This window comes from Triturus cristatus, chromosome 7 (genome assembly GCF_964204655.1).
Source record: "Triturus cristatus chromosome 7, aTriCri1.1, whole genome shotgun sequence".
Lineage (NCBI taxonomy): Eukaryota > Metazoa > Chordata > Amphibia > Caudata > Salamandridae > Triturus > Triturus cristatus.
In genome coordinates, this window is record NC_140590.1 from 364678028 (window position 1) to 364701461 (window position 23434).

Below are 23434 nucleotides of genomic sequence, written 5' to 3' on the forward strand. Positions count from 1 at the left end.
GTCGCTCTGCATGGAGCTAAAGCTCCGGGAGTAATCTCCCAGTACATCACAGTCTCTCTGATCTCGTTAGGTTTAGCATCAACATTCGGAGGAAACAAACCCATAAGTGGGGATTCAGCATTTAGAAAAGGTCGGTTATTCAAAATCAATAGCGCTTGAGGCAAAAAATCTCGCCAATTCTTATACTTGTCATCTGTTAATTTGCGAAGTTGGTCTTTTAGCAGGCCATTCAACCTCTCCACAAGACCCGAGGCCTGTGGGTAATATGGAATATGAAATACCCATTCAATATTGTTTTCCACACAGAATTCCTGTACCAATCTTCCACGAAAATGGGATGCATTATCAGATTGAATTTGGAATGGCACACCATAATACATCATAATCAATTCCAATGTTTTAATAGTATTCAATTGGGTAGCTTGCTTACAGGGAAGGGCCACCAACAGGCCACTGTATGTATCAACAATGGTGCAAACATATTGACAATTCCTACTCATAGGAAGTGGACCAATGTAATCAATCTGCCAAATTTGAGCGGGCAATTTCCCGCGATGTAAATGACCTTTAACAATTTGGGGCACTTTGAGCTGCCTGATATGCTGACAAATGGGACAATGTAGAATAACATTTTTAATTAAATCTAGGGGAATATAAATTCCTCGATCAGCAGCCCACCTGCTAGTGGCTTTCTCTCCAAAGTGTCCTGCTTTCTGGTGGGCCCATTTCGCCAATCCCGCAATATCAGAATCTTGCGTGTCCACCACTGCCTCAGCAATTTTAGATTTCTCATCTGCAATATTATGAAAGAATTTGTCAAGAGAGTCTATCGGGGTATGAGCATCCACATGGAAGATTGTAACAGTACTCTGTGGGAGCATTTCCCAAATCTCCTGCCATAATTCTTTTCCCCACAATTCCTTGGAATGAATTTTCCAACTATGGGAATGCCAAGTCGGTAACCAAACTGCCAGTCCATTGGCAGTAGACCAAGAATCGGTAAAAATATGACATGTGCCAGGTAACTCTTGTTTCAGAACTTGATAAACAGCATAGAGTTCAGCAAATTGACTGCTCTTACCCTCACCAGTTGTACTCAGCAATTTTTGTGTGATCGGATTATAGGACACTGCCTTCCAATGCCGTTTCGTCCCTATGAACCTTGCTGAACCATCCGTAAACCAGACATGGTTTCTGTCCTCTGCAGACAAATCATCAAAAGGTTTACCCCACTTAACAGGAGACTCCTGTACTAAGGGTACGGAACATTCACTCTCAGTTTCAGTTGATGGCGCCCGTGCCACCTGCTCATGCAAAGATGCAACTCCTTTTTGTCCCACACGTGCCCTGTCTTGTATATACCATTTCCATTTAATCACACTCGCCTCTTGGGCGTGTCCTATCCGGTGAGTTTTCGGCAAACTCATAACCCACTGCATGATAGGAATTTCAGGTCGCAAAACTATATCATGTCCCAAAGTCAATTGCTCGGTATCCACCAGAGCCCAATAACATGCAAGTAACTGTTTCTCAAAAGGTGTATAACGCTCACCAGCATCAGGTAACTTTTTGGTCCAGAAACCTAACGGTACTCTACTCTTGCCTTGTTTCTGCCACAAACTCCAATTCGCATAAAGGCCTTGTACAGACACATTCAAATCCACATCACCATCACATACAGGCCACAAATCCAGAGCATGCTGAATTGCTTTTTTTGCCAGACTGAACGCATCTTGCTGTGGTTTACCCCATTCAAATGCATTCTTTTTACGAGTGACCTGGTACAAAGGGGCCAATATTTGACTCAAATGAGGAATATGCTGGTGCCAAAATCCAAACAAACCAATGAAGCTTTGGGCTTCTTTCCTATTTCTCGGAACTGCAAAATCAAGAATTTTCTGTTTAACCTGAGGGATCACTTCTCGGTGCCCTTCATGCCAATTAATACCCAAAAATTTCACAGCCTGGGACGGACCTTGTAATTTATCCGGGTTGATTTCCCAACCTTTCTCACGCAAGCACTCAATGACTCTATCCAATTGGGTCTGAACTTCCTCTTGTGATTCACCTTGGATCAAAATATCATCAATATAGTGACATATCTGAATTTGTGGATGAACTGGTACCTCAGCCAGATGCTCTGCCACCAGCCGGTGACATATCGTAGGACTATGCACATAGCCCTGAGGAAGACTTCTAAACGTCATTTGACGCCCGTTCCACGTAAAACTGAATTGTTCCTGACACTCAGGGGCAATCGGAATCGAAAAGAAAGCATTAGCAATATCAATGGATGCATACCATGTACCTGGATGTTTCTGGATTCTTTCAATTAGGGTAATAACATCCGGTACTGCAACAGTCAAAGAGGGTGTGTGTCTATTCAATTCTCGATAATCAACAGTCATGCGCCAAGAATTATCACTCTTATGTACAGGCCAAACAGGATTATTCCAAGCAGAAGTAACTGGGGTTATAACTCCTGCATCCACCAACTCCTGAATAGTGGTACTAATCTCTTCATGACCACCTGGAATACGATACTGCTTCTGACGAACCACTTTTGTCGCCTGAGGAACTTTTATGGGGGGCATTCTTAAGCGACCAACCCGTACAGGCCTGGACGATATATAATGTTTAGTTCCAAATTGGTAACATCCATCATCTAAGTGCAAAGTCATTCCTTTCAAAATATCAATTCCAATTATGAATTCTAAGAGTGGCACCACTAATACAGAGTATTCTTTTCTAGGAATTCTACCTATTCTCATTTCAAGTAAGGTTTGAACTGCGGGAGTTTCCTTTCCACCTAATCCGGTAATTGTAAAAGGCTGACCTTTAAACTTCTTTGATTTTCCATGAATAAGAGTGGCCTCCGCTCCTGTATCTACCAATGCTTTGGATATTACGATGTCTCCAATAAATATCAATATCTACATAGGGTCTATTATCTCTGTGAGCCCATCTGTGTGCTGGAGCTTGACCTATTTCCTAGTCCTTTTTATTGTGTTCTGTGTACCAGGATAAATCAGGATAAAGACTCTCACGGTTCCTAGGTATCGATACCTCCTGTTCATATCCATCTCCATTACGAAATGGATTACTGTTCCCTGCATTGTACTGCGGGTTTCGATCGGCCAATATGTGTCGATCCTCTCTCCTTCTCAACTCAGGGGATTGATCCCTATCATCTCTACGTCTGCTGTTAACATAATCATCTCTCCCCCTCTCTCTTTCCCCCTCTCTCTCCCTGTCTCTCTCACGACGGGGGGACAAATCACGCGCATAACGTCGATCATCACGACGATCAGAGCGCCCACGGCGGTCGTCATCACCGCTACCGTCAGAAAAACCACGATCACACTCAGTTGTCCGAACACGCCGGGCACCCTCCTTTCGATCCAAGCCACGTTTGCGAAACATTTCCCACAAACGAGAAGTAGTCTCACCATCAATGTCCTCCTTACGCACACCATCAGCCAGAAGAGCAAGAAACATATCACGTCTAGTAAATTTATTTTCACCAGGAGTACGAGTGTCAGGCCGGGACTGCCGTTCAGGTTTAAACCACTCACCCAACTCACCGAGTTGGCGTACCGATTCCAGCACCACAGATAAGAAGCGTCGACCCCGCTCGAAGGACGAGCGCAATCACGGGGTGCACCATCAGAGGCGCAAGAAGCATATTTACAAGCACGGCCGGAGCGAGAGGACTCGCGCTTGGCAGACTCCTCACCCGAGGAAGGAGAATCACTCGAGTTCCAGATATTACCATCCCATTCATCAGGATTCCAATCCAGTCCGGCTTTCGCCACGACCAGACGCACCTTCCGCGTCGAAACCCGACCACGCCGATTCTTGTATTTATAACGAGCAATTCGCACAGCCGCTCTCTCGGCAATAGTTTGGTACGTCTCAAGTTTGTCAGCAAGCAACTTATTTTGACACCGTAACAAAGTATGAGCATTCTGAATCTCAACAAAGTTCGCTTCCAAATCCTTATGCAAGTTCTGCAACTTCAACAACCTCTCATGGAGAAGCCTGTACGCAGACAGAACAATCCAACCTCTGCGCCCTAAAACGGGAAGCTCATCACCCTTAGATACCGGCGCCTTCTGTAAGCAAGTAATCACATTAGCCGGCTCCGCCAGCTCCAAAAAAGAATTCCAATTCTCACTCAAACCAGTAGAATCAGCCCACTCACGGGCTAAGGCTTCATAAGGCGTTGAATCCCAACCGGGAATATCAACGGGCAACTTAAAAGCAGATTTCGACTTTCTAGAAAACATTTTTGAAAAGAAAGAAAAAGAGAAAAAGAAAAAGAAGAAAGAGAAAAGAAAATTATACGCAGGTAGATACAAATAATATACAAACAAAACCACGCACGCGCCAAAGGCAAACACAATACAACCACAACGCACACAGGTTTCGTAAACGGTTCGTGACGCCAAATGTTCTGCTTGGGTTTTCGGATCAGATAGAACCCGCTCATCAGAGCCTCACTAACCCAGCCAGAACGTTACCCCCTCCCTAGAACCTATTTACAATCCTACAACCACATATATCTATCACCTAAGGACAGGGGATTCCTACTATGCATACCAAGATCTCATAAGTGGCGGCCTCGCGGTCCCATACGAACCCAGACCTCTCTGCCCATACGACAGTATCACAAGTGGCGGCCTCGCGGTCCCATACGAACCCAGACCTCTCTACCCAGACGGCAGTCTCAGCACAATCGGCGGCCTCGCGATCCCATACGGATCCAGACCTCTCTGCCCATACGACAGTATCACAAGTGGCGGCCTCGCGGTCCCATACGAACCCAGACCTCTCTGCCCATACGACAGTATCCACAATCGGCGGCCTCGCGATCCCATACGGATCCAGACCTCTCTGCCCATACGACAGTATCACAAGTGGCGGCCTCGCGGTCCCATACGAACCCAGACCTCTCTGCCCATACGACAGTATCACAAGTGGCGGCCTCGCGGTCCCATACGAACCCAGACCTCTCTACCCAGACGGCAGTCTCAGCACAATTGGCGGCCTCGCGATCCCCTACGAATCCAGACCTCTCTACCTAGACGGCAGTCTCATACGATAGTTCATCCTATGATCACCATAACATTCAAAAAGGGAATCAGTCTCACTATTCATCAGATCACACAAGGATTGCCAGTTCGGGCATAGCCTGTTCTCAGGTTTGAGGGGCTCCTCTTTCCCTTATTCAGTTACCACTTACCTGATCAGGGTTAACATCTGTTCATGTAGCCGCAGCTGACTAGAAGAATAGGCTACCCTCTTATACAAGAACACACAGCATATGTTGGTTCACTACAAACTGGATACTTTATTACTCATTGCACATACAATCACATAACATTACGATATAACACATAACCTGCAAAGAAAAGTGAAAGATTAAGTTGTACACTCTAATAAGAAAGGGTCGACATCACCTTAGTAGTATGTAGCCTGCACTCAGTGGTCATCTAGGCTCCCTTCTCGTCTGTGCCTCGGCTCGCCTGGAATCACCCTTCTCCGAGTCACTGGGACCTCTTCCTTATCGGCTACTCTCTCCTCTCTGGTTATTCTGTTAGGAAAGCATCTGTCTCTCAGTTCTTCTCCGCCTTCAAGATGGCGTCTGTCTTCCCTGGAATAAGTAGTAGCTCTACTGCTAACGGCTAGATGCCGCCTACGGACTGAACATGTAACTGCCTCAAACTTTCACTAATATAGAGGTGCATTTCCTCATGGAAAATTCCGGCCCGTAACCTGCCGCCCACCAAATTCTTGTACCTCCCCGTACCAAGGACACGTTCCCAGCTGGCCGGCCTGATGTAGTGTCTTCGGCATGAAGAAAAATACAATCCTTCGATAAGGGCCGGCCTGAACCGGTTCTCTCCAAGCGAATAACACCTCATAACTAAAACATTGCATTTGACCTAGAAGAATCCCAAGCTGCCGGAGCAGAAAGAAAGATGGAGTCCCTCCCGTTTGAGGCCTACCAGGCCGCAATTCAGCACGGCTCCATGAAATACCCTCACTACAGGACAGGTTATCCCTAATACTAACGAATCTATCCCCTAGGCTATGTGTGCAAGCCCTGATCTATGGGGAAGAGCACAGGATCATGTCGAAGTGCCTAGTAAATAGGCTCCATTCACTACTCTAACCCTTAGACTTGAATGGTAAGAGACTGAAGTCACATTCAATCACCTTTCCTCACAAGAAGGCCGGGAAAATCGAGCAGAACAGGGGGCGGAGCGAGTGGGGTTGAGGGGAAGAGGAGGAGTCGACACAGGATGAGGGCAGTTAGAGTGGGGACAGGGCTGAGGTTGGAGGCAGAGAATAAAGCTACCGATATAATCATAAGAGGTGTCCGTGATTACTTGCAGCGCAATGCTACAACTGGCGACGAGGGTGGGATGACCAAACCTCACCGCTCAGAACCCCACGAGACACGAGAAGCATGACTCACGCCAGAAGCGTGTGCTTTGGGTGAGGCTGGCGAGCACCGAAGTCGGGAGCCCACCCCGACCCTGCCTCGCACCCGAGAGCGAAGGAGAAGTGCCCCAGCATGGAGAACGCCGTCCCTGAAGGCCTGCTGGCGCGCGCCGCCGAGTGCCTTGAAGTCCGGGCTTGAGTGCCCGTCGATGTTGGAAAGTCTCACGCCTGATGCATGAGTCTTGGCACGCTGTCGCGAGAAGAAACGCGGGAATCTGCAGAATAAGGCAGGAGCCCACCCCAACCTCACCTGATAGTAGCCGCCGTTGGGGAGATGCAGGTCCTGATGTGTGCTGCCTCTGAAGCTGCCCGCCGGTGAGTCCAGAGTGAAAGAGGACCGAGTGAGCCATGAGAGCAAGCCTCGTGTGCATACAGTGACAGCGGCCATCTTGGAGTCAGGCACTTTTCAAGACAGACCCCTTGATTGTTGTAGAGCGGCCATTTTGAAGTCAGGCATACAGTAACAGAAACAAGCACTGACAAGAGCAAAGAAACAAGCATTGGCAAGAGCAAATAAACAAGCATTGGCGGAAAGAAAAAAATAAACAAGCATTGACAAGAGCAAGTAAACAAGCATTGGTGAGAAGAAATAAGCAAGCATTGACAAGAGCAAATAAACAATCATTGGCGAAAAGAAAAAACAATAAACAAGCACTGACAATAGCAAGTAAACAAACATTGGCGAATGGAAATAAACAAGCATTAACAAAAGCAAAGAATAAAACACTGGTGAGAAGAAGTAAACAAGCATTGTCGAGTGTGAATAAACAAGCAGCAGTGAGAAGACATAAAGAAACAGGCACCAACAAAAGGGTGAACAGGACACAACGACACCATGGTGACCCCCAACGCCTCGCCACAGCGGAAGCACCTTGTCGCGGGAGGATCACACCTGCGAGCTCCGGAACCTCTGACCGTGACCACGGGAGGGAGTATGGGCCCTAAGTGGCAAGAATGGTTGGAAGACTTCGAAGACTATATCGAGGGATCCAAAGTGACGGAAGACAAAGAAAAGTTAATTGCCCTCCGCAACCTAGCAGGCCAGGAAATAAGCAAAATCATCAAGGATTTTTCGCCTGCAGATACTGGAACATATGACAATGTGCGTGAGGCACTGAACAAAAAGTTTCTCCATAAAAGAAACGTGGACTATGAGCGCTACGCTTTTCACCAAGCGCGTCAAGGAAAAGAAGAAGCAATGAGCGCATTTATTACCCGGTTACGACGGCTGTCGAGACACTGTGAGTTTGAAACCTTCTCGCCTGATGCTGCCATCAAATCGCAAATCATAGACGGCTGTCACTCAGAAACACTCAGGAGACGGCTACTGAGGAAACCCCACGAATTGGAAGAGATCGAAGAAATGACTTGTATATACGACCAAGCGGAAGAACACGCCGCCACCATCGAAACAGGACACAACGGCCGTCAGGAGCAAGCACACTGTGTTCAAGAACAACCTCGTAGCACAAGTAAGTATTCGCGGGAGAATCAATGGAGACAGAGACCGTCATCTCACCAACGACGCCCGGAGTACAGGAGAAGAGAAACAGGGCGAAGGGACCGAAAGCCAGAAAGGACTAACCGATGTTATCGGTGTGGTTATGACTATCCTCATATAGACACATGTCCGGCCATGGGTCAGCGATGCAGGAAATATGGGCGATCCAACCACTTCGAAGTCATGTGCGGGGACTATCACAAAGAAAGGCGAAGTGAAACAACGAGATCGTCCCGCTCTGACACAAGGAAACATCACATACGAGCTGTTCAAGGAGAGCCCAGGCGGTCCCCAGGCTCATCACATTCCAGCCGGGAATCACACAGGTCACGATGGGAACGCAGATCCCCATCTCGGGACTCGAGATCATCGTCCTCCAAAGACTCGACCTACACTGTGGAATACTTGAACATGATAGCGGACCCTGATCAACTGGAAAAGTATCCACACCTAGACATTAGAGTAGGGAATCACGACACCAAATTTGTAATGGACAGCGGAGCCTCGCTGAATTATATTCCAGTCACGGAACACGAGAAAATGGTCCCGAAACCCCCACTAACTTTTGCACCGGTCCGCGTCTTCACGTGGATGTCCAAAAAAACCACTCCCCTGCCTGGGTAAATTCCACACATCACTCACCCATGACAACATCACCATACAGGCGGTCATACATGTCATCAAAGGGCCTGAAGCCGACTGCCTACTTAGCCTCCCCACGGCTGAGCGTCTTCGTCTGGTGGAAATCTTATTCAAAGTCAACCATAATCAGAACTGTGTCAGCAAGTTTCCCAAATTATTTCAAGGCTTAGGCAAGCTGAAAGGTTGTCAAATTCGGCTGCACATTAACGAGCGGATCAAACCCGTTGCGCAGCACCCTCGACGTGTTCCATTTCATCTTCAAAGTGCCGTCGAGGACGAACTCCAGGAACTCCTATCCGCAGACATCATTAAGCGCACGGATGGCCCGACCCCTTGGGTGTCGCCGGTGGTCATCGTACCTACAAAAGGGACTCCCAACAAGGTGAGACTGTGCGTTGACATGCACCTACCCAACACCGCAATTGAAAGGGAGCGACACCCTGGACCGCATCTGAGCGATATGATTGCTGCACTGAATGGTGCAAGGGTCTTCTCGAAGCTAGACCTGAAAAAAGGTTATCACCAGCTAGAATTAGACGCCAGATCTCGCTACATTTGCAACTCACCTAGGACTTTTTAGGTACAAGCGGCTGAGCTTTGGTGTCTCGTCAGCCGCGGAAATCTTTCAGGAGGCAATCCGTCAAGTCATTCAACACATCCCCAACACCTTGAACTATAGCAACGACATCCTGGTCTATGGGTCTGATGTTCGTGAGCACGACATTGCTCTTGATCGCGTTTGCCATGCCCTGTTGGATGCAAATTTGACGCTGAACAAGGAGAAATGTGAGTTTCACCTGGCCACTTTGAAATTCTTTGGCCACATTTTCTCGGACGAGGGCATGAAACCGAACCCAGACAAGATCGCGACCCTGAATAACACCAAGAGCCCGCAGGATGTAAATGACTTGAGGTCCTTCTTAGGGATGGCCAGCTACTGTGCCTGCTACATCCGTGACTATGCGACCATCAGTCACCCCCTTCGGATTCTCACCAAGCTTGGTCAACCGTTTGACTGGACCCCTGAGTGTGAATGGGCATTCAAAGACATCAAGCGCGCCGTAGAGTCGGCTGACAGTCTCTCATACTTCAACCCTCAATGGAAGACTGAGATCACCGTCGACGCTAGCCCCGTTGGATTGGGGGCCATCTTGGCTCAATATGAGAATGACTCTGATCAGAGGCGGATCGTTGCCTATGCCAGCCGCAGCCTGTCTGACCCTGAGAAGAAGTACTCGCAGCCTGAGAAGGAAAGTCTTGCTGTAGTCTGGGCAAGCGAACACTTCCATGTCTTTGTATATGGCAAGCACTTTACCCTGATCACTGATCACCAGGCGTTGGTCACTATCTACGGCAACCCGACATCCAAGATGCCTCCGAGAATCGAGAGATGGGGTCTCAGACTTCAGGAGTACACGTTTACTATTGTTCATAAACCGGGGAAGGCGGAGAACCCGGCTGACTACATGTCCCGCCACCCTCAGCCGTCTTCAGACTCCAAACCATCGATCGCTGAGGAGTATATCCACTTCGTGGCTGACCAAGCATTGCCACCTGCCATTCCCATGGACGTCATTCGGGAGGTCACCGCTCAAGACACTATCTTGCAAATGGTACTCCACCGGATCCAAACTAATAGATGGAGATATAACCCGCAAGAAGAAGACACAGACCCTACAATCCGGAAAGAGATACAAGCATTCCGGCATGTCTGCGATGAACTGTCGGTCACCACTGATGGAGTCATCCTAAGAGGTCAACGACTTGTCATCCCCAGTCAACTACGGCAGGGAGTTATGAATCTGGCCCATGAAGGCCACAGAGGAGTAGTATCTACGAAGCGAGCTCTACGGGAACACGTCTGGTTCCCCTTTCTGGACCAAATGGTGGAGTCTACACTGAAGGAGTGCCACCTCTGTCAGTTGACCAGCAAAAGCAACCCACCGGCACCACTACAAATGACCACCCTACCCAGTGGAGTGTGGCAAGAAATTGCCATGGACTTTTATGGACCGCTGCAGTCTGGAAAATATGTGGTTGCCATAATTGACGAAATTCACGATTTCCCATCGCACAAATAATATCGTCTACAAGCGCCTCCTGCACTATCAAGGTGCTGGATGAGGTATTTGCAACATGGGGTGTCCCCAAAGAAGTCAAAACGGACAATGGGCCTCCATTCAATGGACACAAATTCAGTGCCTTTGCGAAACACATGGACTTCAAGCACAGAAAAGTTACACCACTCTGGCCACAAGCAAATGGCACCATCAAAAGATTTATGGCTACAATCAAAAAGACATTTCAGCACGCCACTGCTGAGAAGAAAGAACTGCAGGCAGCTCTGAATGAAGTTCTCAGAGCTTACAGGACAACTCCCCACTCAACCACCGGACAATGCCCTGCAACCCTCATGCTAGGGCGGCCAATGAGAAATCGCATCCCGACATGGGAAGGTGCCTTGCAAGCAGTATCGCCAAACCACATTCACCAGGAAATGGCTGTGACTGACAGGCATAACAAGGACAGAATGAAATCGTATGCTGATGCCAAAAGGAGAGCGAGGTCTCCATCCTTGCATGAAGGGGATCATGTCTTCATCAAACAGGAGCAGCAGAGAAAGACTGAATCCCGATTCCGGGACGAGCCACTGTTAGTGACCCAACAGAAGGGCACCATGTTGACAGCGGAATCTGAACAACGCAGAATCACCAGGAACATCTCCCACTTCAAGAGGTGTCCGCGAGACATACAGGGACCTGGGATGAGCCCTACTGGCACTCCCGCACTTGAAGAGCCTGACCTTGGTGCCACAGAAGGAAGAGGTCAGCAGAGTGAGCCCAGGCCGAATGTGTCCACCGGGAACATGTCATTGCGGCCACGTTGTGATATCCAGCCACCAGCCACTCATTGAAGAGATGGACTGAAGCACTGTTGTTTGTTTTATTAAGAAGAGGGGAGATGTAATGAAGTTAGCAGCCTAGTAGTTGGGGGGGCGGAGCGAGTGGGGTTGAGGGGAAGAGGAGGAGTCGACACAGGATGAGGGCAGTTAGAGTAGGGACAGGGCTGAGGTTGGAGGCAGAGAATAAAGCTACCGATATAATCATAAGAGGTGTCTGTGATTACTTGCAGCGCGATGCTACAGAAATGGAAAGGGATCCCCAAAGACTGTAAAAAAAGATATTTATTAAGATCAGGGGTTGGTCTCATAAACCACTGCCTACTCTTAAAAAGTCAACCTTAAAAGTCTCATTTTCTTTCTCTTTTTTGCTACCCGTTTTTATTCAAAAGAAAAATGGGCTTCATTAAAAAATAATAAAGAAAAAAAGAAGATTGCTTTATTTATAATAAATCACAGACATGGTGGTCTGCTAACCACAGCAGCCCACCATTACTGCAATGGCTATCATTTCTTACGGGTCAAAAACTTTGACCTACCTCATTAATATTCATAAGGTAGGTCAATTTGCGACCCACTGGGAATCATTATTTAATATTATAAATGTTTCTTACTTTACGGATTGCGATTTCCTATTTGTGATTTGGTAAGGATCTCAATTTGGTAAACGCAATTCCTAATTTTTACACATCTGGTCCGTAGACGTGAGCACAGAGATACAAAAACACGTTTTCTCACGCCGAGGTGATAGAAATGTAACACCAGATGGGTTACCCAGCTCGGTCCTAGTCCCTCTTAAAGCCATTTTCATGCTTCAGCCTCTCTAGGCACGAATTCCAAGACATCACATCAAATCTTGCTGAGAGTCCTCCGTTGGATCCCTCCTGAAGCCAAAATTCACTTCAAATTCGATTAAATCACTTCCAGCCCTACATTTTGACCTACCCAGTTATCTGAAAAACAACCCCAGCATTAAAAACGAAAGATGGAGTAAAGTATAGCATGCCTGCCTCTTGAAATGCAAAAACAAAGTTCCGAAACCCAGCACCAAGAATATTGAACTGATTTAGTGCCACATGTACAAAAGTTTCTTGCAGTTACAAACTGAGAATCAGGCTGGTTGTGGCAGCTAAACAGCCTTTTCAAATATACTAACCTTATTTGGCGAGTCGGTAACCTATTACCGACTTGCAAAATAGGGTTTGTGAGTCGGTATTAGGAAGGGACGTGTTCAGGGCGTCCCTTCCTAATAGCGAGTCGCAGTGGGATGTATCAATGTTTTGCGACCGGAATACGGTTGCAAAGCATTCAGATTTTACTGACTCCGTGAATGATGTGGTAACCCATTCGTAAACAGAAAGGGGTTCCAGGGACCACTGCCTGCTCTTAATAAAGGAAAAGAAAACTTCTCCTTTTTCTTTTTTAAATGCATTCAGTTTTTCTTTAAGGAAAATGGGCTGCATTTTATGCAAAAAAAAATCTTTATATAAAAAGCAATCACAGACTTGGTGGTCTGCTGACCCCAACAGGCCACAATCTTTGTGATTACAGGACAGTCCCAATGGGTCGCAAATTGCAACCTGCCTCATGAATATTTATGGGGCATGTCAATTGCGACCCCATTGCGAATCGCTAAATGTGTCAGAGACACATTGATACATCACATTTTGAGACTTCTCAATTGCGAGTCGCAAAAAGTCGCAGTTAGGAAATGGCAAAATGTTTCCATCGTACATGTAGTCCTAAGAGTGGAACTCTGACTCGCCCAAACTTGTGAGCCTTCCAGAAAGGCCTGAAAAAGCAATTGTTCAGAGCTTGCCATTAATGTCTAAACATTTCTTCTTACAACAGCAAATGAAGTCTTTTCAATAATGCAAATAATATAGCTGTCTTTTTTCCAAAGCTTGTAAAGAGCTCTATTTCCCCTGTGGCTAAGATTGCTGTAGAGTAACATCTTTAATAAATACAACTGATCGCTCTCTGTTATGATTCCAACGGAACATCTTAAACATGCCCACTGCCACAACACTGTGTATATTTTAAGTGTATGATATAATCAAAAATGTATTTTCTTACTTTTACCCTGCATTCATTACTGTAGTCATGAATTTTTAGTGGTTGATAGAAATAGATATGGGCATGATTCATAAAGCCATCTGCACGCAAGTGCAAATGGCATGATTGATGAACGCAAATTAACGTTTTCACGAACTTTGAGTTTACACTGGTAAATCTATACACTTATATATAATGGTACCCTAATATGGTGCAACTTTACCTGATGGTGACTCTGCTCCCATGTCCATTGAGTGGCCTGGCCTGAGTTTGGATTCTTTGAAAAGCTTGTCCATAACCACAAACCTATGAGTTTGTAGGCTTTCCCAAACTTTTTCTCAGCCCATTTACACCCTGAAAGCCAGAAAAGATTTTCTCCTGTGAAGGACATGTGACGAAATGAGAGAAAGCCCGTGTGTTGGTGTCGGTGAAGGTGTTTCACATAATAAAACAAATAAGAAGAGTAATTACTTGCAAGACATTTTCAAATCCACAATGATACCCTATGTAGAGGTATGCATGTGGAAATGTTTTCTCAGTTCTCCAAATTCTTCCAGATAACCTCACATCTTCGAGAACTCCAGAAATTTTACAATTTACACCTCAATGCAGATGTAAGCCTATATGTACAGATGTTCAAATGTCTTTGTGATTTAGTGTCTGTCTGTTGACCATCTTGAGTACTGTCGTAGGACTAAGGCATTCACTTTGCTGATTTATAATATTATAGCCCACCTTTCCTTAGTCACCTAATTTACAGCTGTTCATAGAGCCACTGAAATTGTACTGAATTCACTCATGGTCCTTGCAGGTAAGTGAGTGGGGGAAGTGGGGAAGAGGTGGGGGTGAGTCAGGGGTGGGGGATGGAAGTCTACATATGACGGGTCAGTGAACATAAAATAAATAAATAAATAAAAACCACTTACCTTGCACTTGCCGCATCGGCGATGCAGCGAGCGCAAGGTAAGTGGTTTTATTCACTTATTTCTTTTATGTTTACTATCCCGTTGTATGTAGACTTCCACCCCTCCAGCCCACTCCCCCCCCACTGTGCTTACCTACATGGGCCGCAACTGATTGAATTTGACAGGGATGAATACGTTTTGTGGCAATGGAAAGCCCATTACCTGGCAGGGAAAAATGAGAAAATTATCTGTGTCTTAAGGAAGAAACAAACCTATACATATCCAGCATCTCATATTCAATTCGCTATTCACCAACAATTATTGGGTTTGTCTTTCTTGGATGAACTGGAACGCAATTTTATTTGCACTGTCCTTGATTCCAACCCCCCACCACCTATAGTAAACTAGTTTGTGTAAAACATATAAAATGTTCGTCAACCCAACACGATCATGCAAGTATACAATTATTTTAATGAAAAGCTTATGTTTTACTATGTGCACCCCAGCAAACTTTTAGATAGACGATAGAAAGGAGCACATTTGATGTTTTTGTTGAGTTATGTACCACCTCTTCTACTCAGTACAGAATCCGCGAGGCATTCTGAAACCAAACACTAAAGGAACCTTGGAGCATATGGGGGTTCAAGGTAGGAGATTTTCTGTGTAATGTATTGAGCTGAGCTGGGCTGGAATTACAGGAGAGAATAACATTCCCCACAACTGGTCCAGATGTATGCTAGAGAAGAAGATTCCACAGAACTGAGCAAGAGGTCCACCATATTAGTTTTTGGATGCATCAAACCCTATGATATGTTTGTTCCTACAAAGCATATTTCAAGGGAGTTTCATGGAACACACTACTGAAAATTATGGGAAGGTTAGGGATAGGGATTTTATTTTTAATTGCTAGACCTTATTACTACTAGTAGGCGACTGATTTCTCTTTTGGGGTATTGTTTTTATCCTCTCCAAAAAGAGATCAGCATGGGACGGAAAAAGATAAGAATGATTTTGTGCTAGGTGTAATGTATATTTCCCGCATGACCACTGAAGACTTTGCCTTGAATCTTTGGATCTAGTCGATTCTCCAGGGCCGATTGCAACACTACCTCACTGCTAACAATTGTCAATCATAATGCCTTTCTACTTAACTACTTGCATTTGCAATTGGAGTAAACACAAGGAGATACTGGACAGATGGCTGAAACTTTTCAGACAATCACCCCCAGTCACATAACTGGGTTGAATCCATCATCCTTCTTTAGCTCACTTCGTCACCTCAGTTCACACCCAGTAATATGGAAATCAGTCTCGACCCTGTGCCTCATGGGATTAGTCCTGCCCGAATTGCCAAGCCAGGTCTTCCCTGAACCGGAAACAAGCATCCTGGGACTGATTTTGGGGAAACACCCCTCATCACCCAGGCTAGCTTGAATCCAGTGGCAAAGTGAGCAAGGGACCCACGTCTGGGCATACCCTGCCAACTTAGGGCGAACAAAGCAAGCACAAGAAGATGATGGACGGAGCTCTGAAACTTTTCAGACACTCACCCCCAGTCACAGATCTGGGTTGAATCCATCATCATTCTTTAGCTCACTTCACCACCTCAGTTCAGACCCAGCTATATGCAAATCAGTCTAGACCCTGTGCCTCATGGGAACAGTCCAGCCTGAACTGCCAAGCCAGGTCTTCCCTGAACCGGAAACAAGCATCCTGGGACCAGTTTCGGGGTAACACCCCTCATCAGCCAGGCTAGCTTGAATCCAGTGGCAAAGTGAGCAAGGGACCCACGTCTGGGCATACCCTGCCATCTTAGGGCGAACAAAGCAAACACAAGGAGATGGTGGACGGAGCGCTGAAAAATTTTCAGACACTCACCCCCAGTCACAGATCTGGGTTGAATCTAACATCATTCTTTAGCTCACTTCGCCACCTCAGTTCAGACCCAGCTGAAACCCCGAAACCGGTCCTAGGATGCTTGTTTCCAGTCCAGGTAGGACCTGGCTTGGCAGTTCGGGCTGGACTGTTCCCATAAGGCCCAGGGTCAAGACTGATTTGCATATGGCTGTGTTCAAACTGGAATAGCACGGTGTGCAAAAAAATGATGGATTTAGGCGCAGATCTCTGTACTGGGGTGAGTGTATGACATTGTTCTGCATTCTGTCCATCAATTTTTCTTTTTGCATTTGTCACCCGGAATGGGACGGGTATGCCCATACCTGGGTCCCGTGTTCTTCATGCTACTGGAGTCAAGCTATCCTGGCCGATGAGGGGTGAAACCCCAAAACCGGTCCTAGGATGCTTGTTTCCAGTCCAGGGAGGACTTGACTTGGCAGTTCGGGCTGGACTGTTGCCATGAGGCACAGGTTCAAGACTGATTTGCATACGGCTGGGATCAAAATGGAATGGCATGGTGAGAATAAAAACTATGGATTTAGGCCCAGGGTGAATGTATGAAATTGTTCTGCACTCTGTCCATCAATTGTTCTTTTTGTATTTGAAATTGGAGTATCGCATACAGATGGCTTACATTTATTTATTGATTTCATATTCTAAATACGTTCATTTTTTATTTGTTGTGTTACATTTTCCTTCTTTTCTGGGTCTGGACATTTCTTGTTTCTGTCTAATGGCATTATTGGCAAATAAATACTCCATTTTGAATATTGAATTATTCTATGGCCCTGATTAAGCTACATTAGCTGTCTTGAAATACGTGTGGCCTATCTTCCTGTGTGAAAGAAATTCAATTTGTGGTTAAATAATTTTCAGTAAAGTAATCAAAATAACTGAGGAATCACAGAAGTCTCCAGCATGGTATCTATAATAAAAAGCCCTCAAACTCTTTCAGTTTGTATTTCGCTGAAGGTTGTTGCAGAGGGGTAGTCACAACAATATCTTTTGAGGTCTGAACTGTCTGATATATAGAGCCGCTTCTCATCTCGATCTGTTCCTACTTATACTCGGACAAAGAAATGGACTCCATGGGTCGGGTGGCTTATCTCCTGTTGACTACGAGAACTCATCAAGCTGAAAAAGGCCTTTTTCCTAAAGTGCACAGCTGATCCATAGCAATTGGACCTGGACGAGGCCCCACTGGTAGCCTCTGCTAGAGTGAGTCTTGACCCCGAAATGCTGTTCCTAAAGTTGGCTGAGTCTAATGGGACTTACAAGTCTACTAGGCTGGGACTTTCAGACCTCTGGAGGAGGGAACAATCACACAAGCCAATCTGACCATGCATATGCACTAAAAGTATCTTCGCAACACAAAGAAATCTATAGGTGAAAGATTTTAAGTTATTCTGCTCTGAGCATTCACCTCCAAAATAATGGCTTCAGCGTGAGCTTGCCCAATACCTTTTCGACTTTGAGGGGACTTCCTTGGAAAAAGCCTGCTGTCTTGACCCACTGGAGAATTTTGATTTTCTTTCAGAGTCTAAGTACCAAGGTAAAACATCCGACTGGGGTTTGTGTATCTGGCCTGCACTCTAACACGGTCAGCCTGAAATCGCCGCTAGGTCCAGGTTTAATGCACCTACCATTGGCACTTAGTACTTTTTGATGCTATGTTTATAAATTGCAATGGTAATTTTATAATGTTATGTTTTTGACTTTTTAACTGTTTTGGTAGTTTTTAATGCTATACACATTTTCTTAAAGTTTAGCCTGTCTGCCATGTTCCATAGCTACCAGAAGTTGAATTCAGGTCTACATTATTGAAGCCTTTGATGGACTTCACAGGTTAGTGTTTGTATTGCTTGTGATGGACTTCCATCCACCCCAATTAAGAATTCACTATCTTACAACTGCACATGGCTTTCTTTATGAATAAGTAATTTCAACTAGTTTATAGTGACACATTTCTGATGACATTTTTATATTTTCTTCAAAAAAACTGGTTTGACTTATTTACTTTCTATTTTACCTATATTGTTATTTTGCCCTGTTGTTGTACATGCATTTCCTTTGGTTGACGGCTTGGTACTTGTGCCAAATCTCGCAGAAACGTGATTTAACTTTGTGAGCTGGATTATTTGGGCTTTCTCAGAGCTCTTTGACAGCTTAAATCAAGATAGTAGTCTCTTAGTTTCATAGATTAGAAATCCAGTTCCATACATGACACCATAAGTATTCTTAAAGTACCCCCTCCTGATAAAAATAACCCTGCTCTGCTGTCTTGAATATTGTGTATGCATTTATTTAGGTGTAGCTAAGACTGTAGTAATCATGGCATTAGAAAAAGATGCAATATGTTTGGGCTGTCCTGCAACAAGATGGCTGCATACCCGTAGTCACTGCGGTGTCGCCTGCCAATCCCCAGTAATCCTGTAGCCTTAGGGGGGTTGGCAGGGACACCCGCAGCATATGCAAGCAGGATGGCCCGCATATCTGCAGGGGATGCATAACGGAGTCAGTAAGAGATGGAGCTCCTTGCCGCAGCCCTTGAATGAGGAGCCAGAGGACATGGTGGCTGTGGGTGAGACTGCAGATTGGGAGCTTGTGTGGTAGGGGGCTGCCTGGGATTGGTACACCATGACCCAGGGAGTCATGCGCTGCTCAGCGGGGGACAGTTGAGCAGCCAGTACAGCAATGCTTTGGAGAAGCTGGAGAGTACTGTCCCACCCCCGACATCCTGAAATTTAGGGAAAGACAGTGGGGTGTCTGTAGAAAACAACACTGCAGGGAGCTCTGCTAAGATGAGAACACATGCCAAGACCCGGTGGGCTTGAGAGACTCATAGGAATCCTCAGGGGGAGCCCGTCTGCATCAGTGCCTGGTAGGGCTTGACCATATGGAGCTACACTAACACAACACCGATATCTGATTCCTCACTGAACAGGATAGGATGTGATGGGGCGGCCCACTCCGTTAGATATGCGCTGGGGAACCGGTGACAGGAGATAGAGGGAACCTCCTCGCCACAGGAGGAACTGAACAATTTGTCGTACTGTGGCACCCTCAATGCTCCGGAGGCAATCAACAATTCACCAGATATTTAGCACCGTCAACACCTCTAGGAAGGTAGTGGAGGGCAAAATCAACATGGTGGCTATAGATCTGAACATCCTCTGGGATGGCCATCAAAGCTAACGAATAAAGTTAAACACAACATTGACACCCTTGGTGAAGCCTGCCCATAATTGAAGGAGCTCAAACATCACCTCACCTCACCTCACTGAGCGGCTGGAGCAGTTGACCTGAAGCATGGAAGATGTAGAGATGCAACACCACCTTGTAAACTACAACTATGGTGTAGTTCTACAAGGTGTCCTTTTCTACTCATGGGTAACACAGGTGAACTTGGTTCAATGCACCAATTATGAATGTGAAAGACAGGTTATTGTAGCTCAGCACAACACCAATCAATGGTTAACTGAAATAGAGGTATTCTTTTGGGTCACTAACAATCCCTATGAAGGGATCAGGGGTACCACCGTAACAGTAAAAAACCTATTTCATTATTCACACTTTCACACACCCACTGCACTAAGATAATGAACACTTTTAAGTGAAAATCATGTATTACTACTGGTACAATCAGTTTCTTAGTACATCTAAAACAATTACACAGAATATTATAAAAACAGCAAACAGCCACATTATAAAAAATAATAAAAAAATTAACATTTCTAAGAAAGTTAAAATCTCATCTAGAACCTAACATCTACTTCAATGTGCTATACTAGGAGAGCATGTTGGACAGAGCAACTTGCAGTCTAGAGTTTCTTAGGGAGAAGAGATGCACTGCATACCTTGTTGACAGCAAACGCTGTCTTTATCAGCAGAGGCATGAAGACAGTGTTTCCTGCGAAGGGCAAACACACACTGTGGTAGTGTTGTTCCTCCAGGACTCACTTTATTGTAAGCTTTAGGAGAGATGTAGCATCAGTAAGGTGTGCTGGCAGTAGGTGAGGTATTCTCTGTCAGAATTGTGTGCGATAATCTGGGAGAAGGACCTCTCCTGACAAGTGATCAAGTGGCATCCTTATATACTAAATTTTATCAGAATTTGGATTTTCTGACATAAGTTTGGGAATGTCTGACATAGATTATGTGATTCAATATGTGCATCTCAGACATTTCCTTTATCAGCATATTAGGTAAAAGGATGTCAATTCAAACCTCACTATTTCAGTTATATGTTTGTATTTGTGCTTATTGACATGGTGAAAAGCGGACATTTGACGCAGATGAATGTCGAATCGCATATCTATGTCATTCGTCAAGTGACTTGACACTTGCACAGTGCGCCAGATGGCAGACTTGACAATGATTTTGCATAAATCAGGAAAGATGGCAACTTACATTGTCTAAGTTTGAGAATATGGCGACCTCCATTATCTGAGATGGAGTCAGGGCCTACATAAAATGGAGTTGAAACTTAGGGGCTTTACATCATCCCCGGCTTGTGTGTCTGAATTTAACGTCATAGGGGCGTATCTAATAATTAGGGATTTTGCTAATGTGTAGGTAAATCCATGCTCAAGTTACTAGGATCTAAAACACTTAAAATAAGATATATATCTAAACATAATATATTTCTAACATAAAACAAAGAGTCAATACATCATATGTAAATGACAAAAATTACATAATAAAGCAAAGCATTACAATTTTTAAGCCCTGCATTGTTTCAGATAATTGATCTGTATATATGTCTTATAGTCTTTCTATAATGTTTTACATGTGTTGGTGATTAAACATACCAGTGATGTTATGAAATAGGCCAGATTTTTTTTAAAAAAGGCAGTATATACATAAAAAAGTCAAAACTAAGAAGAGCCCATTAAAAATAAAAAATGTCCTCAGTTCACAGTTCATACAAGCTTTTGTGGTATATAAGGTGAATATGTGTCTTTGGTCTACCCACATGTTGAGTTAATTCCTTATCAGAGGACATGTCAACATTGTCAGGTGCACACAAGGCATACGTGTGATCTTTAACAAAACCAGAGAGAGCATGTTCATTGTTAGTAATCTGCAGATTCAATGGACCAGCAATTAGTTGCTCGTCTGCGGCACTCCATGGTATTTGTGGATTGTCTTCAGGGGGCTCAAAAGATAACAATGAGTCAAACCACTCATCAAGAGCAAGGTCTCACTGTGCCACTGGCCATAGTGCTCTGTCGGCATTGTCTCTGATGCTCATCAAGAGGTTGAATGATTGTTTCTATAGCAAAAGCCACTGGGGCTGTACCAGCTGTAAGTTGGGAAGAGGATGTAGCCTTACGGCTAGAGCAGTCGGATTTCAAGCTAGGGAACCGGTTCAAGTTTTTGCAACAACGCTCAACATCCTGTGATTCTGGGCGAAACGTTGATCTTCCTGTGCCTAACAAAAATGTATATGTCCATCTGTAACAAAATTGGTGCTCATGTAAAGCGCTCTGATACCTGATGTCTCGAGTCTAGTTTGCGCTATATAAAAATCCCAATTTTTTTTGGGTTTTAAGTTTGCGATTATATCAGTCTGACAGTTGATGCACCAGAACACAGGTTTTACTTCTGTAGCATCAATTTTAAGAAATGTGAGCATCCAGCTCTTGCTGTGTTCGGATAGCCAAGCATTTCCCATATAACGTGCTAGAGGCTCTCTGCATCCTTGTTCAGTTGGATATGCGTACTCCATGTTGTTAAAATCCTTGTCTGCACAACCGAATAGCAGTTTGATGGTTGGAAACCCTCTATAAAGGATGGAGAACAAAGAGTGAAAAAATATGAAATTAGTCCAAATACCACTCTAAATCCCATCACTAGGCCAGATCCAATGTGCTTAAAAAATTGCACAACACCATTTGTCAAAGACGGATTAAATATCCTTTGTATGATCTGCATAGTGAACATATATAAAATGAAAGAGAGAGACCCCTTGTAATACTCAAGGGAATAGGGTACTCATAAAAGTGTCAACTAGCAGTCCCTTGTGTACTGTCGTTATAAAACAATTATTTTCCACCACTCTTATACAGAAATCATTTGAATTTATTATTTAAAAAACATGTTATACATCACTTTAAAAAAAACACAGTCTAAAAAGGTCCCTGCTTAGCAATTACTATGAACAGTAAATTTTTCTTAGTAGCACAAGAAGGAACCTATTACAAATACATATGAGAAATTCAAATATACCGATTAGATTGTTACACAAAAATCAAACAATAACATATTCCGTTATGAACCAGCATAACCAAGAAAACCACATAAAAAGACAGTACACTTTGTCATATATTGCACATCCTCCTGAACATAAATCAGATTATACCACTTATGAGATACTTATATATTCATCTCTATAGGTCGGTACTCATTCCTTGAATTGTGCCTTTTTTGCGTCGACGCGTTTCGATGGGCTCATTTGTTTGCCACTATCTTTTTCAAGACCATTGATGAGGGTTTTCTCAACTCAATGTTCAATATTTCAATCCTGTATTGAGATAAATATAGCAATTCATCGTTTATATTTGATATTGCGATAATATGTATTCTTTCGTGTATATCTCACCTATTACTTCCCAAGCCTCTTTTTATTTGGCATGGTCTAGGGACTCACAAATAGACTTTCACGTGGTCCTCACCTTTTTGCACTTTCAATTCCTTCTTATCTTGGGTTGATCTATTCTATGATCAAAGTTCCTTTCAGGTTTGTAATAGATCGTCTCACTTTTCTATTCAATGGGCTGTGTTCTGAAAAAGACATGTGTTTTATTATGTTACCTAATTCCTATTGAGACTATCAAGTATCCATATCAATTACTTTGTATCTATCCCAAAATGGTTCCTACCTTCAAGTTGCTCTCATTGTTGCACATAGTTTTCTTTGTTTCTGATCTGATTTATTTTTATTTTTTCTTTCTTTTTTGGCGCAGGGGAACGGATTCACGTCTATAATGTCTCTCCCTGTTTTCTGGACCGCCTTCTCTTAAT